Source organism: Megascapheus bottae, chromosome 16 (genome assembly GCF_031878675.1).
Source record: "Megascapheus bottae isolate mThoBot1 chromosome 16, mThoBot2.hap1, whole genome shotgun sequence".
Taxonomy (NCBI): Eukaryota; Metazoa; Chordata; class Mammalia; order Rodentia; family Geomyidae; genus Megascapheus; species Megascapheus bottae.
This window is the reverse complement of record NC_143524.1, coordinates 35,546,070-35,572,564: the sequence shown is the minus strand read 5'-3', so window position 1 is coordinate 35,572,564 and position 26,495 is coordinate 35,546,070. Positions and strand designations below refer to the sequence as shown.

Below are 26,495 nucleotides of genomic sequence, written 5' to 3'. Positions count from 1 at the left end.
CTTCTGAATTTTCATTCAGGACACTGGCCTGGGCCTGGCAGGGAGTCTTATGTTTATGCTAAGTGGTATGGTATAAAGCCTTTGGAATAATAAAAGCAAATCTGATTTGATTCCAATTTACTAAGTGAGACCCTGGATCAGCTAATGAAATTCTGAGTTTCAGTTTCCTTTTCAATACAATGGGATAATGATGGCTTCTTCACAGGGTGGTTTTGAGGCCTAAGGGAGAAAATGCAGGAGAAATTCTTACATAAATTCCAGACACAGGGTAGATATTGCTGGAAGTTTATTTTCTTTCACCCTTCAGTCAATAAAGATTCATTAACCAGCATCTTTTTTTTTTTTTTTTTGCCAGTCCTGGGCTTGAGCTCAGGGCCTGAGCACTGTCCTTGGACTTTCTCAAGGCTAGAGCTCTACCACTTGAGCCTCAGCACCACTTCGGGCTTTTTTCTATGTATGTGGTACCAAGGAATCGAACCCGGGTCTTCATGCATGCTAGGCAAGCACTTTAACCACTAGGCCAAACTCCCGGCCCTAACCAGCATCTTTAAGTTATAGTTATTTAACTAGTTAAGCATCAGACAGCTAATTTTGCTAGCCTCTAGTCCATATTTCGTCCAAGTTTTATTTTCAAATGTAGAGTCCCACTTACATAAAGTGGTCGTCTCCCCAAACGGGAACAGACACAAGGCAAGCAGCGATATGATTCCAACTGCATGTAAACTTAGGAAAAGTAGAACTCTGCCAGTGAATTTGGTTGATCTTGCAAAAAGGTCTCATTCAGTCCACAAGCATTGTGTGCCTGGCAATGCCGTTGGGGTGGACATTATCTTTTAAGGGTTAAATCCGCATTTGTGTTCTAGTAATTTACAAGTCTAGAATTCTAGAGTCCGTGGGACTAGTCTGGGCCACAGAGATCAAGTGATTTCATGCCATCTGTTCATATATTCAGATAACATTTCTGGAGTTAGGTGTCGCCTTCCCCTCCAGCCACCCCGTGAGATGCTAAGCCCAGCTGAGGCTTGATTTAAAAAAAAGAAGCTGCCTTTTTTTTTTTTTTAAGGGGGTTTAACATTTAGAAGGACCGCAAGTTCTCGGTGCTAGAGGAAATGCTAGCAGCTAAATGCTTTCAGATGTAAAAATGACACGATTCTCAGCGTTCTCAGCGCCCAAGTAGCATTCTTTTGGACAGTTTTATTTTCAGTCACTCCCCCCCCCTCCCGCCCCATCTCCCTGGCCAAACAAAACGGTGTGGGCACACGGTAGGAGGTGAGAATCTGGTCACTGGGAGGAAGGGCGAAGAAACAAACCACTGGGTGCCGAGTTCTCTCTTTAGAACCAGGGGAACCACAGGGCCATGGGGCGCTTGGAGGTCAAGACGAACGGAAAGAACACGGGGACACTTGGCAGTCTTCGGGTGGAAACACCCTCCTCGAAATATGGGCAGTATTCGGTCTCTCATTCCCACTTTGGCAAACCAGATGCCGCAGGGAAGGGTCCGTCACTGCGTGTTCCTAAAATCTGGTTTCCTAGATGGAGTTGGTGGGAGGAGAGACAGAGGAAAAGCCTGTACTTAAGTCGGGGTGCCCCGAGTGAGAAAGGGGAAGGAGGAGGAGTGAGAGTCGGGAGCCGGGAGCCAGCCCCAGACCCAGAGAAGAGGGACTCTCCCGGGGACGGGTCGGGGACGGGAAGAGTCCGTACCCGCAGTGGCCCTGAGAGTGGAGCCCGGAGCCGAGCCGGAGCGCGCAGGGGCGAGGAAATCCGGAGAGGGCGCGCGGATTGGCCCTCTCCTAGGGGCGTGCGCTCTGGAGAACCAAACGATTGGTGGCGGGAAAGCTGCAGGTAAGCCAGCCCCCCGCCGCCTCGCCATTGGTCAGTGGGCTCTCTAGCCGTCACACCATTGGCTAGCGAGCGGCCCCGCCGCGCGCGGATTAGCCGAGGCCGGCCGCCCGGGCCCCGGTCGGTCCTCGCGTTCGGATTGGCTCGGGGGAAGAGGCAGGTATCCGGGCTCCGCGGCTCCTCCATTGGTGGGCGGGGAAGGGGGGTTGGGCACAGCGATTGGTGGGCGGGGGGCCGGGCCTGGGCCGGCGGGGAGCGGATTGGTCGGAAAGTAGGTTAGTGGTGCGACATTTAGGGAAGGCAGAAAGTAGGTCAGGGACGGAGGTGCCTGTTTACCCGCGCCGGACTCACCGCCACCGCCGCCGCGGGATCCGAGTGCGGGCGCGGGCGCGGGCGCTCCCGGCGAGCCTTGGTGAGTGTCGGCCCGGCTGCGGCCAGCATCGCCGCCCCGGGCACCCCGTCGGGGGACCGCAAACAACCCTGGCAGGCTCGGCGCCCCTGTCGCCGCCCCGGGGCGCAGCCCGGCCGCCGGGGAACCCTGCCCGACGTGCCCGCTGCCGGCCTTAAAGGGCCCGTGCCCGCTCCCTGCCCCCACCCGGGCCGCGGGGAGGCTGCGTCCCTTAAAGGCGCCGCGCCCGCCCGCCTCCATCCTTCACTCAGGGGCTGGCGCTGCGGACCAGGGCGGGCGGAGGTGCCACAGGCATCCCGAGAGCCGCCGGGAAAGTGTCCCCCGAGTACCCACCTTTGCTTCGCAGGCATCTTTACCTGGAGGGCGAGGGAGCAGCCTGCCGCCTCTTAAAGCGATAGCTCTGCCCTTCGGGGGTGGGGTGGGGCGCAATGACCGGCCGAGGGCGAGTCCGAGGATGTCTCCCCCCCAGAGCTGCCGGACCACCTGCGGCGGCTGCCCTTCCAAAGGTGTCGGGAGAACGATGCCGAGGGTGCCCTTCCTTTCCTCCCCTCCTCCTCCACTTCCCTTTCGGGAGCCCGCGAAGCTGGGTGGGGGCAGGGAGGGCGTCTCCGTCGGATTGGGGAGTCCGAGCCCGACCGCCCCTTCGGCCCGTGTGGCTGGAGCCCAGCATAGGGCCGACCCTGGCTGGCGAACTTCCGTCTGGCCTGCGCCGTCCCGGTCCCGGGCTGTCGGTGGTGGTGGTGGTGGTGGTGTGTGTGGCGGGGGAGGATCCCCGGTGGATCCCTGAGCAGGTGCCTGAGGTCGTGGAGACGTCGCGCGGCGTCCAGGTGTCCAGGTGCAGTCCCGCCACCGGCCTTGGTTTGGGGGTCCTGGAGCCCCGCGGAGGGCCGGCACCCGCGAGGCTGTCTTCAGCCCTGGGATTGACAGACTCGAGGAGGAAAAGGTTTCCGCTCGCAATTGTCGGGAGTTGACAGCTGGGAGGGGGGAAGGTGGAAATGAGGGCGCGGGTCAGCCACCCCAGGGGTCCGGACAGCCCGGCGCTCGGAGGCGCGGGGCCGCGGAGCCGGGGACGGCAGCGCTGCTCCAGGCTCGCTGGCGTCTGTCGACGAGTTGGCGAGCCCGTGGGGGACACCCCTCACCCGCGTGTGTTCCCCCTGCGGCCTCCGCCTCTGGCCTTTCGGCCCCTGGGCGGTCGCCTAGCCTTGTTTAGGCGTTCTGTTTGGCATTTACATTCGGCCTTAGATCGCTACTCTTCAGCGATGAACCAAGTTTTCTCTCTCACCTTCCAGAAATCAGATTTGGTGTTTAGGAACCATTACTTGACAGTACACACGTTCCCAGGATCTTCGTTTGTTTGTTTGAATCCATAAAAGATGCCTTTCCTTTTCTACAACACTTGTCATTTGTCCAAGATCTGCTGCCATGCCCCCTTTAATCTATTTTTATATAACGATTATTTTTGTTCTCCTGATCCCATTGATATTAGGATCTGTCAATTTGGGTTGGTAGAGTTTTTAATTAATGTACCCGTTGAATCATGAGCTTAAAATAATCATTGCTGCTCCTGAACAGTTTTGAATAATCTCATGCTCTCAGTGCTTGAAAGACTTAAAAAAAAATACTGCTTTCAATTTGATTTCCATATCAATGACATTCCAAAATATTTTTTAAAATACAAATTTCAGTCTTTCAGCTCATGCTTTGTATCTGAGTTCACTTTATTGTTAAAGCTTTAAAAGTCTGTTGAACGTATTTAGGAGGCCTGGAAATTTCTTAGGGAGGATTTGAAATTTCCTTTATCATTTGAAGTTAGACAGGTAGAGGCATTTGATTTTGACTGTGGATGATGTTTAAATTGTAGTTAACTTTGTATCATACTTATGTCAACCTCCATAGTTTAGAAGAGGAGAGAAAGCAGGTGTGGCAGGAGAACACTAACCTAGCAGTTGGAAAGCAGGCAATCTGGGTGTAGACCAAACCGGGCTCTCACGGCTCTATAGAACATTTCTGCATTGTTTTTTGCCTCAGAGGAAATATAAACAGTTGAGTGTGGTAATATCAAAGGCTTCCCCAACTTTTCTGAGGTTCTCTAAGTTTCTAAATACTTAATGCACTTGACTTTAGGTTGGTATTTACCAGTGTCAGAAGTTTCTGCTTTACTGAGGTTCTCTAAATTTCTAAATACTTAATACAGTTGAATTTAGATTGGTATTTACCTCCCGGCAGCTCTAGAATATGAGCTAAAGTCCTATTTTCATAGGGAAGTTAAGCAGATCAACAGATGGTGTTTTAAAGGATCCATTTCAAATGATTTATAAAACGATGACTACTAACGAGCTTGTCTGCTATTTGCAGAAGAGGTTTGCATGCCACTGGGCAGGAAAGGGAAGTGGCCTTATTTTCAGATTTCTCTCTTCACACCCATGGTCTCAATGGAATTTATGTACTAGAAGATGGACAAGCCCTGCAGGAAGACTGAGCTATATAACAAATCTACCCATACATATGTAGAAACAACTAAATATTCTGACTTTCATGTAAGAGTTGTTATCCGTCTATGAACTGTCTTTTTGTGATTCCATCAACTCCCTGTGATGGGAGAGTTTTTGTTCCGTATACTACTATGAGACTGCTGGCCTTGATTTTAATTAGTACGATGTTATCTACAATCGGACACTTGCAGATAAATAACAAGTTCTTCCTAGACCTTGAGGTTAGTTAGGAGCACAGAGATGCAGGCATCCTTCTCTGCGGTCTTTTCTCTTCATTGCTCTGTTATATCACAAGGCTCAGACTTACCTCAAATACCTACCCCATCATTGATTCCCTTTGTCATGAAAGAAGACCTGCTCTGACTTAATGCTGTCTCAGCATGTCTTCTTTCCTGTCAAAGTTATTCTCTCTTCTCCCAGTTCAGGTAAAGCAAGTGCATCCCTCCTGTTTCCTCTTACTGAACTTTCACAATGAACTTGGGCTCTTGGATTAGGACTGTGGCTTTAGACCAATGCTTGCTTGACTCCTCTAACCTCAGGCTCCTCCTGTGTGGTGCAGTGACAGTGGCTGCCTCTTGGAATCTGTAAGGATGAAGGAAGATAGTCTGTAAATGCCCAGTCCACAATGAACCTTGCCTCAGTGCTGATTTTCCAGTCCCTCTCACCTCTGCCAGAATCCTGGCCCTATAATATCCTTTGTGCTATTTGTATTCAGCCTCCTAAACTCCAGAAAAACATTTGTCTTGATTTAGGAGAGCAAGGACAGACCTGTTGTGTACATGTCATGTGTCAGGCAATTATTTACTATCCTGTCTGCATGTCTCCCTTACTTGCAGTTATCCTCTCAGGGAGCTGTGAGTGTTCACCTCTTCCACTTACATCTCCTCCATCCTTAGCACCTTCTCTCCTTTTTAGTCCTTTGAACATATCTTCTCAGAGTTTTTTCCCCAGACCCTATATTTTGATTTTCAAGGTCCTGTTCTTCCTCCTAAATGATTGTTCTTGGCTTCTTTTCAGCTCTTATCTCACCCGTCTTTCCCCTTTCTGAAAGTTTCCTCCTCCTTGCCTTTGGATCATGTTGCTTTCTTGATTTTCTTCCTATGCCTGCTGCAAATAGTCATCTCTCCTAACCTTTGCTATTCACATAGTTCCATTTAGCCTGAGGTCCCATCTCTAGTCTTGCCCTGTCCCTCCTGCTTTAACTGAAAGCAAGTCCATTGTAGACATCAGTGGCCTATTAACTGGCATTGGTGTCCTTGGGTTTGCAGGCTCAGAGTGCTTGTCATCACCGTCCCACTGAACCTTCATAATGTCTTAGAGCCTATATCCCTTTGTCCTCAAGCTTTCTTATAAGGGTGTTGGGTTGATCTGGAACCAGACTTTATATCCCAACTCTACCTCACTAGCTTTATAACTGTGGTCAGCTTGATTTTGCTTTCTATCTGATGGTGCCTTCCTCTGTGAAACTGGAATCAGTTCTACCTTAAAGAATTGTGGGGTGAATGGAATGAATTAAAGGATTGAAAATATATCTTAAGTCATTCAGGAAACATGGAAGGTGCCAGTTTGATACTCCACATCCAGCCTACCTGTCATCGAGATCTTGCTGTGCATCTAGAATGTCTTTCCCCAGCAGCAACTTCTGGCCACCTCCCAGTTCTCCCAGTGTTCTCATGTTCAAATCATTCTCTGCCTTTATTTTTGGTCAGTCGTTGGGCTTGAACTCTGGGCCTAGGCACTCTCTCTGAGCTCTTCAGCTCACTGCTAGCACTCTACCAGTTGAGCCACAGCACCACTTCTGGTTTTCTGGTAGTTAATTGGAGATAAGAGTCTCATGGACTTTTGTGCCTGGGCTGGCTTTGAACCTCCATCCTCAGATCTCAGCCTCCTGAGTAGCTAGGATTACAGGTATGAGCCACTGGTGCCCCATTCCTCCTCTGCTTTTAAGACCTAGGTTCTTGGATGTTTAGCAACTATCTCTTTGTTTTTCTCCTCAGCCCTTGGCCTTCTCTAATTCTCCTAGGTTTGGTTGTATTTTAGTTCATGTTGGGCTGGCTCTGGGAATCTCAATTGCCTGCCCAAGCTGAGCACTTTGGGAAGAGGTTTTGTTTTCCTCAAAGAACAGGCATAGAGAACCATTAGGATATGCTTGTTCAGTGTACATCCCAGTTAAAGATCTGGAGGAGAAAAAAGAGCTGGGACAGGAGGGGCACTTGGGCACTACAAAAGAGAAATGGGAATGCCTACTGTAGTAAAGTAGAGGTTGGAGGTGAAGGATGCTACTTGGGCGTAGGTGGACATGACGCTGAGTAATTAGGTCTCATGGAAGGCAAGGCTGAGTTGAGGATTTGACTTGAGGGGCAGATGAAACCGGTTAAGGTTTAGTCATCTTTGCTTCTGGAGAACGCTGAGTCCTGGCATATAATGGAAAATGAAGTTTTTTTGTTTTGTTTTTTTTTAACTTGAGTACATGTTGTCCTTCCAAATAGCATAAATTCATTCATTCAGCATGTGCAAAGAAGAGAATGTATGGTGTGCCTAAACTAGTCTTTGTTTAACACTCTATTCTCTACGTTTTGCACATTGCTAACTAAAACAATGACATCCTTGAACTACATCTAAAATGGATGACCTAGTTAAAATTTGTTATAATTCAGCTGCAAAATAGAAATAAGAATTCTTATGGTAATAGCAACTAACAGTTATTGAGCATTGTCTATGTGCCAGCAAATACATTGGTCATCTTAGACTTATTAGATGTATAATCTTCATAACCACCCTAGGAGATCAGTACCAGTATAACTCTTGGTTTTCAAGTCAAAAGGTTTGGTGAAATATTCAAGGTCACTCAGTTGGTATGGGATTGTGACAGGTTTTGTGTTTGGTGGACTCCAGGGCCTGCTATGGACCACTCTACAGATGCCTTCTAGAAGTAACGACTGTATTAGATGCCATATGCGATGCACCCAACACCAGGCCAAAAGCCCACTGGGTCTGGAGAGATCAGGAGCCAGTCTTAGTGTTGACAAGGGTGGAAGAGGAGGGTTGCAGTCCACTGCCATAGGAAGTGCATGGGAGATATAACCCTAGTGGCAGATACAAGGGCTTAATGAACATCTCTCACCTTCTATTGTGAATATCCAGGTGTCTCGCTTCCTTTTCTGTGGCTCATTCTCCCCTCCTCCACCCCTCCCCAAACCATTCAGCAACTCTTTGCATAAGATGACTCTCCAGATGAAACTATCTGACACTGGTCCCATCCATGCCATCTGCAGAACTCCTCCCGGGGAGGAGATCTTTCCAGAAGTCTATTACCTTTATTTTCCTCACCACCAAAGACTCATTCCTCAGCCTTGGTGTATCTGTATTCGTGGTTTCTGTTTCTCTCTGTCTCTCACTGTCTTTCTCTCTCGCAGACAAACACATGCACACACACACACAAACACACACATACACACACACAATTTTTGATTTTTTTTAATGCTAGTTGTTCCCTAAATACACTTAGATAGCAAGGAAAACATTGTTTTATGAAGAACCTGTTACATAAAAATGTGTTATATAATGTTCATATATATGCTGCACATTGAAGTTAGATATTATCTTTTTTCTCCCCAAAGAATGAAAGGATAATAATCACAGGCTATGCTGCATGCAATTAACCTCGGGCTAGGAAGCTTGAACCCAACTGTCTTTCCTGTGTGCTCCAAGAGTGGGTTGCATGGGAGTGTCCCTGAATCTGTTGTGGGGTGCTACATCAAAATACTGTGACGTTGCCTGTAGGGGGAGGGAAATGCTCTGACACCATGCTCCCTTGGATCTCTGTCATGGGCAACCCAGAAAAGAACTTTTTCTTATATCTCCCCAGACTACCAAGGTCATCTTCTGACCAATTCTCTTTTCTTTCAGTTTCCTTCACATGCTACGGTGAGCTTAGCCTTGTAAGAACACCCTGTGTCCAGTCTTCCTGGCCTCCCAAGGCTATTCTGTTCCTTCTTGGCTGCCCTGCCCCTCCCCATAAGCTCCATTACTAGCCTGGCTCTGTGCCCACAGTTCTGATCTGCTCCCCCTGTCCTCCCTGAGCCAACTGCATCATTCTCTGTCTTACTGTCTGTCCTAGCTCAGGTGTTCCCTCGATCAGAAAGGCTCCTCTCTCATTGTCAGCTATCCATTCAGAAGCACTGATATTCCATAATTAGCAAATTACTATTTCATATCTTATGAGGATGACCAGTTCTCCTATTTTTAAACTATTTTGTGAGGAGTTATCTTATCTTTATACCCAGCCTGCAGCTTTACTCTTTCACTTATTTGGTGATCCTTCTTGGATCCCACCATGTACACAGCACTGTTTCGGGCAGTGAGGATACAGCCATGAGTAAAACAGAGGCCCTGGAAGATACATACAATAAACAATGGAGTATGCTGGTGGTGACAGATCCTAGGAAAGAAACCAAGTAAAGCAGTAATGATGCTGAATGGTGGCAAGGTTTCTTTAGCTGTGTTACCAGGAAAAATGGAGGTGACATCTGAGCTCAGCCTTGGAACAATCTGGGGAAAGTATCCCAGGAAGGAGGAACAACAAGTACAAAGGCCAAGGCCTTGAGATTTGAAGTTGATGTTTCTAAGAAAAGGTCACTGTGACTGGATTATGAGTTCCCTTCTCCCTACCTACTCCTTCTTCTAACTACATCCAGAATTAGAAAGACCCTGTAAACACTTTGCATATAGAACTAGAGTATTTAAGTCTTGATTATTTATTAGGTAACTAGTGCTAAATAGTATCCTGTTCAGAATGTATATGCATTGTTGCATATAAACATTCAAAGGGCTCAGGGGGTTTACTCATGAATTTTCTCCTAACAAATATCACCAATTATTACTGTTTTAATGATGTTTAGACCTCAAATTTCTGTTTTATATGCATAGCCATCTTAAAAACAAATTTTGTGTCAGGTGCGGTGGCTCACGCCTGTAATCCTGTAATCCTAGCTACTTTGGAGGCTGAGAACTGAGGATCAAGGTTCAAAGCCATCTGGGGCACAAAAGGACTCTAAAAGGATGCACAAAAGGACTCTAAAAGGACTTGAGACTCTTATCTCCAATTAATCTCTAGAAAATGGGAAGTGGGGCTGGACTCAAGGGTAGAGCGGTAGCCTTGAGCTGAAGAGCTCAAGGGTGGTGGGACACCAACTCGTCTGAATTCAAGCCCCATGGCCCACAAAAAAACCCAAAATTTTGTTCTGAGAGTTTGTTTGTAAGGCAGTTGATAGAAGTTAGTATAATTTTTTGTATATAAAAAATGAACTGATAGTGGTTTAATTTCCAGGCAAGGCAGCAAAAGCTGTTTAGTGGCAACTGAAGATGAAACCATATTGTTTAGTATTTAACAGTATTAGCATTAAGACTTTTTTTTTTGCTCGTCCCTTTCAGCTGTACAGCATTATAGTTACTGTTATCATTAACCAGTCACTTTTCCTACTATTTTTTTTTATAGTCTGTCAGAAAGTCTTTTTGTGTGTGTGGGTCATGGGGCTTGAACTTGGCCGGGGCATTGTCCCTGAGCTCCTCAGCTCAAGGCTACCACCTTACCCTTGAGCCAAGCCCCACTTCCTGTTTTCTAGAAGTTATTTGGAGATAAGAGTCTCAGGTCCTTTTGTGCCCAGACTGGCTTTGAACCTTGATCCTCAGCTCTTAGCCTCCTGAGTAGCTAGGATTACAGGCGTGAGCCGTCATACCCCTTGTTAGAGGTGTTTTTTTTTTTTTTGTCCTGGGCTTGAGCTCAGGGCTTGAGCACTGTCCTTGGATTTTCTCAAGGCTAGAGCTCTACCACTTGAGCCACAGCACCACTTCCAGCTTTTTTTTTCTATGTATGTGGTACTGAGGAATCAAACCTGGGTCTTGGTGCATGCTAGGCAAGCACTCTACCACTAGGCTTAACTCCCAGCCCCCTTGTTAGAGTTTTATGAAAGAAAAATTGTACCTCGGTACTCTCAACATTTGTTCTCTATTTATAAGTGAGAGAGAAGGGGGAGTGAGAGTGGGGGAGAAGAGGTGAGGAACCAGCCTCTGATTACCACTTTTGAGGAAGATATTCTTGGGCACCTTCGATGTCTGAGGTCCTTCTTGGCTATAAAATCCTCTGGGTTTTTGTTTTATTTTTTTTACTGTTATAGGAAAGCATACATGTACTTCATTCAAATCCGCCCTCAAATGGCCACCTCCAGTTTCTTCTAGAAGTAGATGATACACAAATACAGAGGGACTTAAGGAGTTCCCTGGAAGAATTCTCTGCAGTTATGTTTTCAGTATCAACCTTGATTTTGATCTATTATCTGTCTTGATGAGTTGAAAGAAATGTTGCCCTAGAACTTTTAGTTCAGATAATATTCCTGTGTTCTTGGCCAACTCATATCTCATATAATTATGTAAATCACTTTTTCTTTTTACTCTTAGGGATAAAGCCATGGTGACTGGCTTGTTTGCTTGTGAAATACTCTTATAAGTGCCCTTAGGGAATGGGATGAATTTGCAAGGAGAACAGAGCAGAAGAGTGTGGGATCAAAAACAACTTTAAATGTTAAATGCAAAGCTATTTTCAGTATCCTGCTGGAAGAAAAAAAAAAAAAACCAAGGCTTGAGATGGTAGAAGAGATTTCTGCTTCAAAGGAAGGAGTCTAAGGTTTTTACAGTGGTGAAAACTAGCTAACTGGTCCTTTAACCAACTCTCAGCCCTCCCTTCCCACCACTAAGTTCTGTTTTGGGCATCATGGACTACTTGAGACATTTGATATTTAAATAACAGGTAGTGGCAGAGTTCGAGTGGCAATGTTGAAATGTCTTGGGTGTAGAGTGCTGTGCAGTTAATGTCCCCAGGGGATTGTAGAATGAGAATTCCTCATTGGAGTGACAGAACACTCTTGGCACTGCCTCTGTTTGGTCAGTTGCAGGTGGTATGTCATTTTTTTTTTAATTTGACATAGAATAATTTGGTGCAAGAAGGTGTAGCCTTGTAGACATCACTTTGGAGCTAGGGATTGGTGTCATATCTAGCTTTTCCTCTTTAGAAGCTGGAATATAAGCAAGAATGTCATGTGCTTTGTTTGCTATATCCTCCTCAACTAAGACAATCAATGTCAGTATAGAACAGTCACTCCACAAATGTTTATTCATTCAGTGAGTGAATTCAGCTTTAGGGAAACCTCAAATGTCCTTCACTTGTTAACAATATAGACTCATGGGCTTGGCCTTGTATGGTGCTTTGAAGTCTAGGTTGCTATTTCCTATGGACATCTGTTTTCTGTTTCTGTTTTTTTTCTTTTCTTTTCTCTTTCTTTTTTTTTTTTTTTTGCCAGTCCTGGGCCTGGAGCTCAGGGCCTGACCACTGTCTTTGGATTTTCTCCAGGCTAGAGCTCTATCACTTGAGCCTCAACACTTCTGGCTTTTTTCTATGTATGTAGTACCAAGGAATTGAACCCGGGTCTTCGTGCATGCTAGGCAAGCACTCTACCACTAAACCAAACTCCTGCTCACCCCCCCACCCCACCTCTCCCTCTCTCTCTTTCTCTTTCTCTTTCCTTTTTTTTTTGAGGGGGCCAGTTCTGGGGCTTGAACTCAAGGCCTATTCACTGTCCTTGGACACAAGGCTAGTGCTCTGCCACTTGAGCCACAGCACCACTTCCAGCCCTTTCTGTGTATGTGGTACCAAGGAGTTGAACCCAGGGCTTCATGCATGCTAGGCAAGTAGTCTACCACTAGGCTACACCCCCAGCCCCTGTCTGTGTTTTTCTTATTTTCCATGTTGCCTAGATATCAGTGCCTTATATTGATGAGGAGTTAACTGGCCATGGTTGTTTCTGCCCTGCTGATGTTCATCTTTATGTTATCTTGTAATTGGCTCCAAAGTGCAGCAAATCAGTAGTTGGCCACATGAACTAAAAGGAAACCTGCATGTTTATTTGGGCATAGTACAACAGATTTATTTATTCAGTCAACATATATCTTAAGGGCTGTATGCCAGGCACGATTCTAAATCCAGAGTAAGAGAAGAATCATTACTGTGACCTTAATAATCATTCCAGGTCACATGCTATGTCACTGTAATGGCCTAGATGACAAGTGACTTAATGCTGCAGACTGAACAATCTTTGTGGGAGTCGTGGAAGGAAGGAAGCTGTATGTAAATGGTCAGGTTTCATCTAGACCTTTAATTTTGCTAGGATGTAGATGAGGGTAGGGCAGGCCTGGGAGTGGGTAAGTGCAAACATACACAAAATCATGGAGATAGGAAAGACCAATTTGTATTGAAGACACAGAATTGCCTTGCATGGAATGTTCTTAAGTAATAGTGGGGACTGAAGTTTAGGAGTTCATTCAAAGACTGAGCCTGAATCCTCATTTCAGATTACGATCATTGCTAATCTCTGTAGAGGTCTCATACTAAGCATTTCATAGGTATTATCTCATTCATTCCTACAGAACCATCATGAAGTAGATGGTTATTGTTGCTTTAGAGATGGGGAAATTGAGGCACTGAGTAGTTCACATGGTTTAAGGACAAGGCCTTGGACATTTCTGATCACCACACTCTGCTGTGTCTCTAGCAGCCCCTAGACACAGTATTGTGATTTATAGGGAATTGTGAGCCAAAAAACAGGAACCTCTTTTTAGCCTTCCACTCCATTTTCTAGAAGAAGAAACGGGGAGATTAATGTCAAAGTATGGTAGCTCATGATGTAGAATCTGATAGGTAGCAGAAAGCACTGGGGTTATTTTATTTTCTGTGCCAATACTAGGGCTTGAACGCATGGCCTGGGCACTGTCCCTAAGCTTTGTCTTCTCAAAGCTGGAGCTCTTTCGCTTAAACCACAGCTCTACTTCCAGCTTTTTGGTGGTTAGAGATAAAAGTCTCATGGATTTTCCTGCCCAGGATGGCTTTGGACTGCAATCCTCAGATCTCAGCCTTCTAACAAGGATTTATAGGCATGAGCCATTGGCATTTGGCCATTGGTGTTATTTTATATTATGAAGTAGTGTTCACTAAAGCATGTATCCAGTGTTAACATTCCATTTGTACTGGAGCAGAGAGATTAAATAAATGCAGCAGAGGTCTGAGAAGAGGCTATTGGTTGAATCCAGGTGGAGGGGTGAGGAAGCCAGGACTTGGCATTAATTAACAATTATGTTAATTGGCATGGCTGTTATCAGTCACCCTGTAGGTTTCTGGAGTGTGGTGAGCATCTGCACCTGTGAATGGCTTTCAAGTGTGTGAATGAATCTGCACTGTACTGTGACCTTAGTTAATGAGTTCTTCAAAAAAGCAAAGCACCATGAAGGAAGACCAATTTCAAAACAAATAGCCCTGGAATTAGGAAACCAAGAATCTATATTTTAGACTACTTCCACTACTTAATCTGAGTCAGATCACTTAATACATCCAAGTGAACCTGATTCCTTAGGTATGGGATAGAAGCAAAAATTCTTACAGAGACACCACCCCTCATTACAGCATGGAGCTGATACTTGGGAGAGAGAAGGAAAGAATAGGATGTTGAAGTGGTAAAGTTGCTTTTTGGCTGTGGCGAGTCTCAGTACAGTTTTATGAGTGAAGGTGTGCTGGACTTGACAGGCACCAGGAAGGCAGAGGAGGTTCCCCTGCCTCCAGGGCCTGTTGAGGATACGGCGCTGTCCACTAGATGGGTGCTGACAATAACTGCTTTGCAGGATAGAGCTATGCTTTTTGTTTTGTTTTGTTTTGTCAGTTGTAAGACTTGAACTCTGGGCCTAGGCGCTGTCCCTGAGCTCTTCAGCTCAAGGCTACTGCCCTACCCCTTGAGCCACAGCACTACTTCTGGTTTTCTGATAATTAATTGGAGATAAGAGTCTCACAGACTTTGTCGTGCCCGGGCTGGCTTTGAACTGGGATCCTCAGATCTCAGCCTCCTGAGTAGCTAGGATTACAGGTGTGAGCCACCACACCTGGTGAGCCATGTTGTAAAAATGGTTCAGCATTTACTCCCTCTTCCCCCGACTACTCAAAGATGGAGAGCCACATGCTTAGGAATAGTTGGAAAAGACATAAATCTTTTCTTCTTGGAGATTGCTCTCAGGATAATGATGGACAACTATGAATGAGAAAAATAGTGTTCATGTCTGGCCAGTTGGCTCGTTGGACATTCTTGAATATTTCACCTATCCTGGGGCCCTATGCAGCAATCCAGAAGAACTTGGATTTTCCCCTGGGAGATGAATAAATAAACCAGCATACTGTCCAGATGATAGCTGGCTACAAGGCCTCTGGCAGAGCCTTGACTGGAGATCTGCCAAGCCAACTTTTGTCAGCAGTATATATGTATTGCTTATTAATCTGTTATCTAACCTTTGACTATTCATGATATGCCAAGAAATTGTGCCATGTGCTTATATCCCTCTTTTTATTTGCTCCTCCCAATACCTTATTGGGTGATGGCATAGATCCCATTTCTCAATAGGGAGACTGAGACTCAGGTGCCTCAAAAGGCATATACTACAGAAGAAAAGCCATGATCTAAACCCAAGACAGGGCTTGGATTCTCAACAGCTTCAGCTTTTCCCTTTTCTTCCATCCCCAAATGCTTCCTGACTCAATGTTGAGGCTCCTCACAGTGCAGTGGGTAGATGTGTCACCATGCAGTGGTTCCAGCTTTCTTTTCTTCACAGCCCATGACTGACGTCCTGCCGGCTGCTTTATGGCTGGCGAGCGAATGGACGCCATGATGAATGCAGCAGAAAACTGACATTTGCCAGCTAGTGCCTGTGGAGGAGTTTGAAAGACAGCAAACGAGATTGCTGTATGTCTGTTTTGTTTTGTTTTGTTTTTTCCCCAGAAGGGCTGGGAAGCTCGTAGAGTGCTCTAGGACTTCAGGAGGGTGCTTGTCAGATGCTTGCAAACGTCTTTCCAAACAATGCTTAACATTCCTGTGTGATTTACAGAGTTTTTTAAACTATTAAATGATGTCTTTTCCAATCTCCACAACCAATGAAATTATCCTTTGTGGACAGGAAATTGCCTCGAGAGGTCTACCATCCAGGGTTCAAAACTGGTTGATGACAGAGCTGGGACTTCAATGTTACTTTTCAGACTTTGACTTCTATTCTGAGCCCAAGTTTCCTATTTGCCTTCTCTGCGGAAGATGTTCTTAAAGGTTTTGATTGCCTGCATTTGGAAGTTGGAGGAATTGTTAAGGCGATTTTACTTCACTTTCCCGAGAGTAAATAAAATATCATATGACTGCTTCTTGTGTTTAATTGATTTGTACTGACCCTGTATGGTATAAAACACATGTGTATCTTGGGCCGGGAGTTTGGCCTAGTGGTTAAAGTGCTTGCCTAGCATGCACGAAGACCCAGGTTCAATTCCTCGGTACCACATACATAGAAAAAAGCCAGAAGGGGGCCAGGAGTTTGGCCTAGTGGTTAAAGTGCTTGCCTAGCATGCATGAAGACCCGGGTTCGATTCCTCGTTACCACATACATATAAAAAAGCCGGAAGTGGTGCTGAGGCTCAAGTGGTAGAGTGCTAGCCTTGAGAAAGTCCAAGGACAGTGCTCAGGCCCTGAGCTCAAGCCCAGGACTGGCAAAAACAAAACAAAACAAAACACATGTGTATCTTTTGTGGTATATTATTAAACGAACAAGCCTTCTACTTTTCAAGGTCCCAAGGCTTTAATAGATGGCAAAACATGGGGTTTATATAATTTATTTTAAAAGTTGACCGTTGAATTCTTGCTCAGTAACACAAGCTCCCATTATGCTAGTTTCCATGGAGACATTAATGTTGGCTCTCATGATTTCAACTTTCAATGGCTTTTCTAGGAATGGAGTGAGCCGCTGAAAAAGAGAGGACTGTGGCTGACACCCTGTTTTCTCTGTCCTACTGCTTCTGTGGGAAGCTGGTTTGCTCTTCTGTGTCTTCCCTGTTTCCCATGTAACCTGAGCATAAATGATCTTTGAGGTCCTGATGATTTCGCTAAGTTTGCAACAAGATGAAACTGAACAGAGCACTTTCTTAGGTAGATTTGAGCACCCCTTTTGAAGCACTTAATTGGTAGAAAGGGGCTTTGCTGGGTCAATGAAAAACTGGTCTCATCTAAGATTCTTAGGCAGATTCCTCTAATAGAGAGACCCACAGGTCTACAGTGGGAGCAACCAGGAAAAAGTCATTTCTTTTCAAATGTTAGTCCAGTGGGGAGTTGGTCTAGGCTTGGTATCATCAATATAGGACTTGCACTCAATAGCTGAGGGAAAAATTAGGGCGCCCGCGCACACACACACACACACACACACACACCATCATTTTAAGAGGAAGTTCTGGGTATGGTATATTCTCTTTCTCCACTGGCTAGAACTTAAATCACCTACGTCATAGTAGTTAGTCATCATGTTGCAAAGGATACTGGAAAGTATCTTTACTTTGGCGGGGGCATTAGTCCATCAAGGTCAAGGGTACAGAGGAAAATGAGCACTGTGGAAAGCTAGTAGTCTGCCATTGTGAGGCTGTCAGCAGGTGAGCAGTTTGAAGAGAGCTGGGAAGGTGCCTGAATCAAGAGTGAGAATCTAGGCAGCCACAGAGACCAGTTAGTTACTTTTCAGACTTTTACTTCTATTCTGAACCCAACTTTTCCTGTTTGCCAGGTTTACACCCAAATGTTGAGGGGAGGCTGAATAAGCCAAAAGACTTCAATTGTCAGTTACAGGAAAGTCAGCAATGTGAATGGTAGGTTTGAAAAAGCATTGCACAGTCAGAGGTCTAGGGGTGAGACCAGCCCTTTACCCTCATAATCAGGGGCAAAACACCTCAGCAAATGTTTGTTTTATCATCTGGTAAAGAGAAATAACTGCAGTAGTATTTCCTGGGAGGCTTAGCATAAGGTTTGAGGATGGGGACTACTCTACTCACTGCAGCTCCATGGGAATGGGTGGCACATTCCATTTTTCACCTGTGTGTCCCAGCACGCAGCCTGGCACCTGGCGCAAGTCTGTTGCTGAATGGAAATAGTATGTCCTTAGGAGATCTTGATCCTGTGATGTCTTCTGTTCCCTGTGGGCCAGCCCCAGGAAGCCATGTATACAACCAAGATGAGGACCAACATCAGGGCAGCTCCCAGTTGAATGGTATTGGAAGCAGATGCCCTTGGCAGGGGCGTTTGCTCATTCACTGTGTGTGCATGTGTGTATAAATACAACTGAAGAAAAAGGCCACCATCCATTTTAAAATGATTTGCTCTACCTACAAATTGGAGATGAAATCTTTCTAAGGCCACCAAAACTTTATTTCCTACTTCAACAAATAAAAATGCAGTTATAGAGCCGGGTGCAGTGGCTCACGCCTGTAATCCTAGCTACTCTGGAGGCTGAGATCTGAGCATCTAAGTTCAAAAGCTAGCCCGGGCACTAAAGAAACTGCCCCCCCCCCCCAGACCTGAGAGAACTCAGGGCCTTGCACTTGCCAGGCAAGGGCTCTTCTGCTGAGCTAAATCCCCCAAAACTCTTATCTCTAATTAATCACTAGAAAACAGGGAGTGGTGCTGTGGCTCAAGGAGTAGGGCAGTAACCTTGAGCTGAAGAGCTCAGGGACAGTGCCCAGGCCCAGAATTCAAACCACATGACCGACCCCCCCAAAAATGCAGTGGTAAAATTTCTTATTGATTCAAACAAAAATGTGCTTTGTTTAAAACAATATGTATTGGCTGATATAAAATAGTTTCATGCTTTTATGGGCTATTTGTATACTAACAGCAGTGAAGTCTTTTGGAGGAGACAAGGGAGGACTATAAAGTAATCAGTTTTGTTGCTCTTTCTTTCTGAGGGATTTTTATTAATCATTTTGTTATTTAATTTGTGCACTACAGGTGAGTTGCTTTCTTGGAACTTCATAGAGTACTTTTTTAGATGGACTTTACTGGCTAAAAACAGTTGAAATTATATTCACAGTAGGCTCTGAGCTCTTAAAATCTCATTCATAGGAGGAGGAAAGGGTGGTTTCTTACCTCATGGAACTAGAGATGAGTTTTGTTTCTCTTATTCTGTGGCTTCTTCTTTTTTAACATGGAGCGTGGATCATTTTTATTACTTTAAAAGGGCAGAAACCATTATCCCTGCAAATTAGTACTCTCAAGATAAATCGAGACACTTTCAGTTGTTGGGTGATTGGCTTGAGCTATAAATTCTTAGGTCTTAGACCTACCCAGACTCCTTTCTAGCTGATCGTTAAAGAACAAGATGAGGATGCTTCTCTTCTATAAACCCTCTAAAAAGTTGAGGCTCATTGTGTTTTAGGAAAGATATCTGCGTGACTGGCATTTATCAGTTAGATAAGGAAAGGAATTTTGCAGGCTCTTCTTCACTGAATGGCCCTGTCTTCCTCCTTTCTCCTGCACTGTGTGTCCCATGGGCACCTTGGCTTTGTTATCTTATTGGCTGACCCAGGTTTTCTGAGGCCCCTCTCATTTGTAATGTTCTTTATTATGTCATGGCCACACTATTGGTTTGATGGTAGCATCTTCCTTCCAGCATGGGTGTGGACTGAAGAAAGCATACTGTCACTTTTTTCCTTGTGCAGTTTCTCCGCTGTCAGTGCTTAGATGAGAGGCTTGAGCATTGTTTCTGGGATGAAGCAAAGAGGAAAGGATCACTACTGGAGAAAAGAGTCAGAGGCATCAAGCATTGGCAGAATTTAATGGAGCAATTTAATGGACTGTCCACTGTAAGCCCTTGGCTTACACCTGGCTCGATGCCCTCTTGGTGTTTGAAAGCAGGCCATTCTCAAGCCATGCATCTATCTGTTGATGTCCAGTAGGGTGGAAGCCACTGTTGGAGATGCTGGAAGTAAGGCTCAGCCAGGCAGATGTATACTTGGTCCATGTGGAGCTTTCCTTCTAGTGGGAGAGAGAGGCACTTAACAAGGAAATCAGTGATGAAATTAATTACTGGCCCCAGAAATTAATTACTGGATGGGCCCAGAAAAGGTGACAAGTGCCTCTGTATAGCAGAGCAGGAGGGCCAGTGCTGGATTTCTATCCAATTAGATCTCTTATATCAAGGCCTGGCTCCTCTCTCTCCCCTGTGCTTGTGGGTGGAGAGGAATGAGATTGAGACTAGCTCATAGCAGGGCTGAATTGTTCTCCTATTCAGCAGTCTGGGCCAGGCTATGGCCTCAGGCAAAGAATCAGAAGCCTCAAGGACTGGCTAGGTCTTTCCAGTTGCCCTCTCTGGACTGTTCTGGGTCTATAGCCAGCTTTTCTAAAGACTAATGAATTACTTTGCACATGGGAATCCAGATTTGTTCTTTTTCTCTATTCTTTTCCATTTTTAATGAGGCCAGCTAAGATACTGGATGGTATCTTCAGGGAACTATGTTTAATGGACTCCTAGCTTCCCATCACCCCCACTCCCTTTTCTGGAGGTTCAGACTTTGGTCTGGAAACATACTGAAAATATATCACCTTTATTTGCCTTTCTGAAACTCTGATCACCAGTGCATACATAATCTTTTGTTCATGACTGCAGGGTTGTAGAACACCCAGAAACACTTTGTGGATAGCAAATTTTCCTGTGCTTCCTCCAGCCTTCCTGGTCAGATCTTGAGATTGGTCATTGTTCTACTCTTCGGGTCCCCTGTGTGTGGAAACCCTCAAGACCCTCAACTCCATGGAGACTCAGTACCTTTCCTCCAGCAGATGTTAATGATGGCGTTTTTCTAGTTCTTCCCTTCCCAAACTTCTTTGCAAAGAGCCAAACTTTTAAAGTTTGTCTGGTCCCTATTTGATATGGCAAGGAATTTTTCTTTTTCTGTTGGTTGTGGAACTTGAACTCTGGGCCTGGGAATTGTCCATGAGCTCTTCAACTCAAGGCTACTGCCCTACCCCTTGAGCAACAGCGCCATCTCTGGTTTTCTAGTGGTTAACTGGAGATAAGAGTCTCATGGACTTTAGTGCCTGGGCTAGTTTTAAACCTTGATCCTCGGATCTCAGCCTCCTGAGTAGTTAGGATTACGGGCATGAGCCAACCTTCCCAGCTAAGGAAAAAAATAATAAATTGTCCTCCCAAAGAGGTTTGAGAACCACTTAGTTTTTAAGCTTCCTTACCCCCCTCCCACCACCATTCAGGACTTTTAATCAGAGAATGAAGTAATGCAGGTATCATGTAGTGCTCTTAAAGGGTCTGGTAGGAAGAGTGTTGCTCAAGACAGATTTCTTGGTAGAGAGGGAGTTTTGGTCATTGTTACTATCGTCTGAGAGAAGTATCTGTGTGGATGCATGCCTGTGTGGAAAGTGGACTCTCCTAAGTTCTAGGAATGGGATTCATCTCTTGAAAGATATTTTATTTTATTCAAGTGTTTATTGGTTCAAATCTGCAAATTTTTGTTCCAGCCTTAGAGTCATGACGGTTTGTTTCTTTGCTCTAATACTCAAGATGACTTTGGGGTGCACTATATTCAATGAGCAAGGAAGACTATGGGCATTGGGTCTGCCCCTTAAACTCAGCCTCAGTAAGGAAACCTTTCCCTTTCTGCCTCCTGCCAGTAAATGTGTGGCCTGAAGCAGCGTCACTTCCATCTTCATCAGGACAGAAGCTTTGGAGCTGGCCCAGGTGTTATCTGCCTTTGGGGTTATCATTGCCCCCGTGTAGAATGTGCCTGTTACAGTCTTCATGTCCCAGACAAGGTTCCAGACCTTGCACAAAAAAGTCATTGGGAACAAGTGCTTTTTAATGACTCCTTTGAACCCAAGACCCGAGTTTTTCTGGATCATGAGCCCAGCCTTCCCCAACTATGCCAGGCCCTGCCAAGGTCTTCTACCACTATTGCTCTTTATTCCTTCAGGAATGCAAGAGGATTCAACTTCCCAATCTGGCTTCTGTGCCACATCCCTTCCGAGCCTCAAGCCTCTTCATTTGGAAAGTGTTCATTGGGAGTGTTGAGTGTGGTTCCCAAGCCTTGTCCTGCTGTGGAGTCCTCTCTGCACAGTGATCCTGTGATGAGAGGGTCAGGTCAGGCCAGGCCTCTGCTCAGAACTAACACAACAGTAGCTTCCTGTCTCACTCAGGAAAAGCCAAACCTTCGTGTGGATCACAAAGCTTCCTGGTACTTCTCTGTCTTCATCTCCACCCAGGATGGGTTCTGTACGGCTCACTGTGGTGAATGGGAGTGTATCCTCTGACTTAAGTTGTTTGCAGCCTGTGTACAGTGTCAGTCCTCCTGCCCTCTTCTTGCTCTAATCCAGCCACAGTGGAATCCTTGCCATTCTTCAAACATGCCAGACATGCTTCCTGTTTCAGGTCTCCCCACTGGCTGCTCCCTCCCCCATGGAGTTTTGATGTGTTGTTTGCTGACCTTTAGGTCTTTTTTTCAAATCTCGTCCTATTTGAAATAGTGTACTCAGCCCTCTGTCCCTGAGCTGTCCCTCTCTTTTTGTTGGTACTAGGATTTGAATCTAGGGCCTGGGCTTGTTCAGCTTGTTTGTTCAGTTGGCATTCTATCACTTGGGCCATGCCTCTAGCTCAGAATTTTGTTGCTTTCTTGGAGATGGAGTCCCATGGACTTTTCTGCCCATGCTACCTTCAAATTCCAGTCCTCAAGATGTCAGCCTCCTAAATAGCTAGGATTACTCTCTCTCTCTCTCTTTCTCTTTGCTTTCCCCCCCCTTTAATACTTATGATCATGTAGGATACATTATAACCTTATTTATTTGAGTTGTTGTCTGTTGTTTCCTCAGAGAACATAATTGTTATGAGGGCAGGCATTAGGTTGATGTGTTCACGACCCCCAGAGCCTACAGCAGTGCCTAGCACTAGGGATCAAGTATGAATGAGTGAATTAACTTTACTAAAGCAGTGAAGTGTTATGTGTATCCAGAAAACACCCAATAAGCATTGGCTACAGTTTTTACATTATACATTATCCTTCAGAGAGACACACAATTGTGGCTTCTCAGGAATTAAACTAACCCCCCCCCCCACTTCCATTTCTTATTTCTCTTTCTCCTGCCTTCTCTCTGTGTTTTGCTTTTATGGGGCCTGTCTACATGTATGCCTGCTCAAATCCGAATTTACGCTGGGTAAAGACTGGCCTATTGGAACAGATAACTTAGGTACCCTGCTTCTACCAATCAGCACATAGTAGGTGCTTAGAACATGCTTGTTGCTGGCAGCTGTGGTAGTTGGAGTAAGTTCTCCTCTCAGGACTAGCATCACTGTCTGATGTGGAACTTAAGAAACTTAACCCCCTAGACCATTTAAATGGTGGCTGCTTAAATAACTTTGATTGGTGTAATTAGAGCAAATTGTAGGGAGGAAAGTACCTTGGTAACAGTATCTGGGTGGCAAGATTGTTTCACATAAATCTCTGGCCAACTCTGAGGAGTTGGGATCATTCAAGAGAGACAGTGTGAGTGAAACCAGCCTGTATAGAGGAAGCTAGAGGGGACAAGAGAGGAGGAAAGACTTGATCTGGCCTATAAAGGATTGGGTGATAGAAAATTTGACTTGTTGGGTAATGTCAGGTATAGGAAAAAGACCTTTGCCCAGCCTAGACAGGATCTCGGGATCCTAGAGGCAGGATGTACTAGGAGGTTGGGGCGGTAGGAAGGCAAATCTTAAATGCTAGGGAATATTCGGCAGGAAGGATACATACTGGGGACTTTGATGGAGAGGGAGTAAGACCCACGTGGAACAGAATGTATGGAGGAGCTTTTTAGGAGCTTGTGGTTCCTGCACATGGTATGGGGAGATCATGTACCCCATGTGCAGCCTTGGGCCCTTTATGGGCAGTAGAGTTTACTGAACCATCACAGCAGAGCTTCCCAAAGAGACTTGGGAAGGGTGAAGCTGTCCCATGGGAACCCAGCGGCCACACTCTGAAGGGGACAAGGCTTAGCATTGTCCAGAGGGTTTAAAAATTATTTTCTCAGTAAGAATACCTAGAGAAAGCCCTTGGCTCTTTCCCTGGCATGTTTTAGGAATGAGCTTGGCCTTGTGGAGATGTTCCAACTTGCACCCTGTGTTCCTAAGCAGGTCACCAGTACCAGGCCCAGATTTCTCTTTTTTTTTTTTTGTGGCTACCGTCATTCCTTATAGCTTTTCCCTAAGTTTCCTTGGGTTTGACCTTAAACTCTAGACCTGCCCCACCTCTGGTGGCATGAACTGTAGTCCTATAGTCCTCTTCCCCCGACCCTTGTGTGTGCTAGTCCTGAGGCTTAAACTCAGGGTGTGGCTGCTGCTATCCCTATGCTTTGCTTTTGTGCTCAAGACTAGTTCTCTACCACTTGAGCCACAGCTACACTTCCAGCTTTTTTGGTGGTTACTTGGAAATGAGAGTCTCACAGACTTTCATGCCCAGGCTAGCTTTGAACCTCGATCCTCAGACCTCAGCCTTCCTGATTAGCTAAGATTACAGGCATGAGCCACTGGCACCTGGCTCTTCTCTTCATTCTTTACAATCTATTTCAATCTTTTGTTGAGTGGTCTCGAGTTTCCCCCTTGTTAGTTTAAGATGGCTACATAATGTTCTATCCAGGGAATTTCTTCAATAAGCCATGAGCTTGTTACAGCGCATTTAGATTACTTCTAATTTTTGCTCTTTCAGCTAATGCTACTTAAGCCATCTTTGTATATTACAGAATCATTTCATTAAGTTGGCATTTATCTAGCTAATGGTAATGGCCCAAGATTGGATGTAGAATCAGACTTTTTTTTTCTTTTCCAAAAAGAATGCTATACAGATGTATTAAAAAAAAAAAGAACTTCAAATGCTACAAGCTATCTTTGTTGTATTATTCTTTGTTCTGATCTGGGGTTTGAACTAAAGACCTGTGCACTGTCCCTGATCGTTCTGGTGCTCAAGGCTAGCACTTTGCCACTTGAGCCACAGCTCCACTTGTGTCTTTTTTGGTGTTAAGACTCTCACAAGCTTTCCTGTCCAGGCTGGCTTTCAACCAGGATCCTCAAATCTCAGTCTACTGAGTAGCTAGGATTACAGACCTGAGGCACCAGTGCCTGGCTGTTATATTTTTTCAAAAAAGTGTTGAATAAAAAAGTAAGGTAACAGTATAAGTGAAAGGTAATGTATACATAAGCAATTCATAATTTATTTATTCCTAAGTGGAAAGGTGAGTCAATAAAGTGTTTTAAGGAGCAATCTCCTTTCATCTGATGCTTTCCTTATGACAAGTTAAATTATCTCTTTTTAAGGGTGTATTAAGAAAAAATGCCCTAAAACAAGGAAAAGGAAATAGGATTTCTTTTTTAAGACAGGAATTTGTTATGCAAGTAGCCTATGCTGGCCACAAACTTTTAATTCTCCTACCACAGCTTCATGAGTGCTGAGATTACATGTATGTACACCCATGGCTGGCAGTAAATAGAATTTTTGAGCAAAACAAACATTTCTTTTTAGGCAAGTGTAAGCTTACCAGGTGCCCTTCAAAGTGAAAGCTGCCACAAACTTGCTGAAAGACATTAGCTTTTTGTTGGTCATTAGGAAAAGACAGACATTCCAACAGGTGCCCAATACTGTGTAAGAGCCTAAAATCTGTGCTAACTGCAGGGTGCAGAGATTCCCTCCAACCTGCTGTGGTTTTTATTGTTTCCATTTGTGATTGGTTATGTGGACTCTGGCTCTAGGCTTTGCATTTTAGTTTAATCCAGCAAGTGTTTTTCTGAGTCCTTAGAGCATATAAGGTTTCAGGGAGTAAAAATGAGGGGAGAAAGAACTCAATAGCCCCTTATTTCTGAGAAGTTTATCATCTATGGGAAGAACAGAACAACTTTAAAACTGATGATTATTTGAGGAAGATTACAAAGATGACCCTGGGAGAACTTAGTTTCCACTCTGTCAGAAGAGGGAGAAATTCCATCTTTGTGGGAAGGGGACAGGGGAATCGCAAAAGGTTTTGTGGAGTCGGTGCGGTGGCTCACACCTGTAATCCTAGCTACTCAGGAGGCTGGGATCTGCGGATCAAGGTTCCAAGCCAGCCTTGGCACAAAAGGACTTGAGACTCTTATCTCCTATTAACCTCTAGAGAACGGAAGTAGGGCTTGGCTCAAGGATAGGGAGGTAGCTTGAGCTGAAGAGCTCTGGGGCTTGAACTCAGCCCCATGACCCACCAAAAAAAGAAAAAAAAAAGTTTTGTGGAGATAGTTAACATTATCAGCTCTAACAGGACAGGGGGAATTGGAGCTGGACATTCAGGGCAGAGGTTAGAGGTCCAACCAGAAAAGATGGTGGAAGGACATGGGGCTGTGTTTGAGGTTTGCCTGAAGTATTGAGACTGTATAATAATGGCTGTGGCTAGCAGTTTATGGAATGCAGCAGGTTCCAGGCATGGTTCTAAAAGCTATAAATGTGTTAATTTCATCTACACAGGGACCTAAATGAGGTATTATCATTAACTAATTAAATTTTTTAAAAAATTCTTTTATTTTTATGTTTGCCAGTCCTGGGGCTTGAACTCAGGGCCTAAGCACTTCTCCTTGGGCTTTCTCAAGGCTAGAGCTCTATCACTTGAGCCACAGTACCACTTCTGGCTTTTTCTATGTTTGTGTTACTGAGGAATTGAACCTGGGTCTTCATGCATGCTAGGCAAGCATTCTAGTACTAGGCCAAACTCCCAGCCCCATCACCTCATGTTTTTAGAGGAGGAGTATGAGATGGGTAGCAGTTAATTAGCTGCTGAGATCACATTGCTAGAGCCAGGGGAGACCCAGTTTAGTCATTCTAC

The 26,495-nt window shown here is 45.1% G+C and overlaps 1 protein-coding gene across 4 annotated transcripts in view; it reads left to right on the top strand.

The window, feature by feature from the left end:
* Positions 1 to 2,114: 2,114 nt before the first annotated feature.
* Positions 2,115 to 26,495, top strand: part of Bmal1 (basic helix-loop-helix ARNT like 1) — a 104,668-nt gene continuing 80,287 nt past the window's right edge. For all 4 annotated transcript variants that reach the window (XM_090348118.1, XM_090348115.1, XM_090348117.1 and 1 more), the window contains exon 1: positions 2,115 to 2,251. The gene's annotated coding sequence lies outside the window, so the exon portion shown is untranslated. The remainder of the gene's footprint in view (positions 2,252 to 26,495) is intronic.